Consider the following 3,658-nt stretch of genomic DNA (forward strand, 5'->3'; position numbering starts at 1 on the left):
GCCGGGTCGCGCCCGGGGGAGCCGCCGACGATGACGCTGCGTCGGTGGGCGGGGTTCCCCTCGCGGGTTCCCCCGAAGCCCCGCCCTTCTCTTCCGGCCTCTCCACGCGGCTCTCCTTCGGCTCGGCGCCATCTTGGGCTGGTGCTCCGAGATCTTTCTTCTCAGCCGCTTCTTCGACCGCATGAACGGCCACACGCAGCTGGGCCTCCAAATTCAAACCTTCATTCATTAAATCAGTCACAGTTTGAAAAGCTGCACTCATTTTTCCCCCCTTGTTGTTCCGTAGGGTCACTCTCTCTTTTACGGTGCCCTCCTCCGTCTCCGGGTCTTCACGGAGCTCGGACGGATGCCCGCGATCCCTCAATCTAGGCACCATCATGCCAGGGGAAAACCAATTGATCGGCGCCGGTTCCTTAATCTCTTGGGCACATCTCGGGCAACGGGCACACTCCCGAGCTAGATCCAGGCTCACTGCGCCCGCCGGGTTGACTTTGGCGAGGGACACGGTATCGAGGGGTTTGAATAAGACCCACTCATTGCCCATGATACACCCGAACGCCACGGGGTGAAGATATACCTCTCTCCCTCCAAGGGCTTCATCTTTGGAAGCTCCTTCTTCTTTCCTCAGCGAAAAGCGTCCGCTGACACATCTCTCACCTGCTCCACCCACCTGGTGATAAACAATATGCGCCTTCAGTTCTGCGATGCTCACCACGCCGCGCTTTCCACTCCTCCAAGGACAACTCTTAACTAATTCCAGTTCTAGCAAGCCCTCTCCTGATCCCATCCTCGTCGCCATGTGCGGGCCGGGAGTGACCTGAGCCCTTTTCTGTGCTGCACGCGGGCTGTGGCCAGCAGCCCGGGCACGCTGGATCGGAGAGGGAGGGTGACGAGCTGGAATTAGGCACAAACGCTTAGCGGTAGTTTTAAAGATTGTTTACTTACACCAAGATGGCAGTGGTGTAGGCTGGAAAACTTGCTTGAGTTGCGGTTACAGACACAGACAACATGAACGGTCACGTGGAGTTTGCTAGGCTCCACGGAACAGAGCTCCAGATGCTCTGGGTGAACGCGCCACCAAAATCAAAATCGGAGATACGTTTTATAAAATTTACGATCGAAGACGGGAAGAGGTGGGCGGTGGATCAGGTCAAACGAATTTACATACCAGTGGCGGGAACTCTTTTGCACCGTGCATTCCTCTTGCAACTCGAGCAATGCACTCTGCAAAAGAAGCTGCAGAAAGGCGGGAAACTCATCCCTGCACCGGGGTTTTCCTCTGTAACAGGAAACTCTCCCGTGCAATGAAGCTGCAACTTGGCGGGGATAATTCTGGTGCCGAAGCACACACAAAATCATGCCTTTGGGTCATGACACACAGCTGGCACCCACCTGGGCCTGGGAGGAGGTCCTTGGGTGCCTCCTGCCCACCAGACCCCCTGGCCCTGCCACCACCTGCCTGGTCCCAGCTCTAGTGCTCTCCCCATATCATATGCCTGAAGACCCAGTCATGCAAGAGACTGCCAGATGCTGGGATCACCACAGCCCTCAGACTTATGGGGGAATGTGCCAAGGCTGAGATGCTTCGCACTTTGACCCTGGGCTCTGCCCCCTAGTACACCCTTCCACAGCCCCTCACTCTGGGCTCAAAAACTATAAATACTGTACATAGATTTTCAACTGTAAGCAGTTTTTTTTCTAATTGTGGGTGGGTGTGGAGGGTGGTGGAGAGGCTCTTTTGGTTGAGGGGGGAGGGGGAGGAGGTTCTGTTTGGTGAGGGGGGAGAGATGGGGGTGGGTGTTGTTAGGGAAATAACGTTTTTTTGTTTCAACAATGCGCATGTCCTGAGAGTGATGCTGGGGGTGGGAAGGGGGTAAGGGGTATGTGGGCAGGTGGGAGGGAGTGGGGAGTGCAGGAGGAAGGGGGTCAGGTGGGGCCTTCTGCAGCCAGTGCCCTGCCCTCCACTGGAGGGGGGGATGCATGACTGTCCTGTGGCCTGGGGAGGGGGTGGGGGGCTGGTGAGGGCAGCAGGGCCAGTACTGTGGCCAGCAGCAGTATGGTGCACTGGTCATCACTGACAGGGGCAGGGGTTGGAGCAACCATGGTGCATAGAGGCAGGGTGGGCAAGGAGGGAACTGCCGTATTCTTCCCCTGCATTGGGCATGTGGCTCCTGGACAGGGAAGGGTCTGGCAAGGAATCAGAGGGTAGGGCCATGTTTCCAAGATGGTTGCCAAGTTCTGGCAGCTGGCTCTGGCTTCAACATGGCTGCCAAGCACTGGTAGCCATGTGGCTGTAGGCTGAAGCTCCCCCCAGTGGCCACAGGGGCACATAGCAGGGCTGCAGGGACTTAGATGATTCATAGATTCTAGGGTCGGAAGGGACCTCAATAGATCATCAAGTCTGACCCCCTGCATAGGCAGAAAAGTATGCTGGGTTCAGATAACCCCAGACAGAAGCCTATCTTAGCTCCTCTTGAAGACCCCCAGGGTAGGGGAGAACACCACCTCCCTTGGGAGCCCTTCCAGATTTTAGCCACTCTAACTGTGAAGAAGTTCCTCCTAATGTCCAGTCTAAATCTGCTCTCTGCTATCTTGTGGCCATTATTTCTTGTAACCCCCTGGGGCGCCTTGGTGAGTAGAGCCTCACCAATTCCCTTCTGTGCCCCGATGATGAATTTATAGGCAGTCACAAGGTCACCTCTCAACCTTCTCTTGTGGAGGCTAAAGAGGTCTCCTTGTAGTCTCTCCTTGTAGGGCTTGGCCTGCAAGCCCTTAACCATATGAGTGGCCCTTCTCTGGACCCTCTCTCCAGGTTATCCACATCCCTCTTAAAGTATGGTGCCCATAACTGGATGCAGTATTCCAACTACAGTTGACCAGTGCCCGATAGAGGGGAAGTATCACCTCCTTGGTGATGAGTTTACATACAGGAGCTTTATATACAAGAATAAAAAATATCCACTACTAATATTTATTACATTTATTACCTCAATTTACTTATGTTCAATCTCTTATCATTACCTATATTTATTGTGCTCAAATTCTTCAACAAATAACAAAACATTTTGAATCCAACTCAATTCTGATATAAGGGTTTTCATCCTTTTTTTCTTTTCAAAATTTCCCTACTTTAGTTGTTGTGCTTCCACTGTGGGTGATCTAGCCTTGCTGAGTTATCATAAATCTGGATGGTGGAAATAATTGTTTTCAAAAGGCTCCAAGTCAACAATCTTTCTTTGACTGTAACCTAATTAAATCAAAATTCTGTGGGAAGTCAAACTTTGTTTTCTTGACCACTTATCATGATTTTCATACAAAATACTATTATGACGATAGTACCAACGACTTAATCAATGAGACTGGATGCAGAATTTTATCTGTTACCATCTTTCTCTAGCCCATTCCCTGGTAAATATATACAGGGCCCACAAGATGCACTATGTTATGAGCATGGCTTGTCAATCAGAGCAAACATCTCCTGGATCCACTTATCTCCACCTATTGTGATAGGAAACAGATTATACAGTGCTCCTAAATAGCGTGTACTGGGTAGGTACATTTATTTCATAACAAAAAATGCAAATCTATTCCATGAAGCACCTCTGTTTCCTAACATACACAAGTAACACCTGAAGTGGCTGGTGATCGTATGGAAGTC

The sequence above is a fragment of the Alligator sinensis genome, unplaced genomic scaffold (genome assembly GCF_000455745.1).
Source record: "Alligator sinensis unplaced genomic scaffold, ASM45574v1 scaffold1012_1, whole genome shotgun sequence".
Classification (NCBI taxonomy): domain Eukaryota; kingdom Metazoa; phylum Chordata; order Crocodylia; family Alligatoridae; genus Alligator; species Alligator sinensis.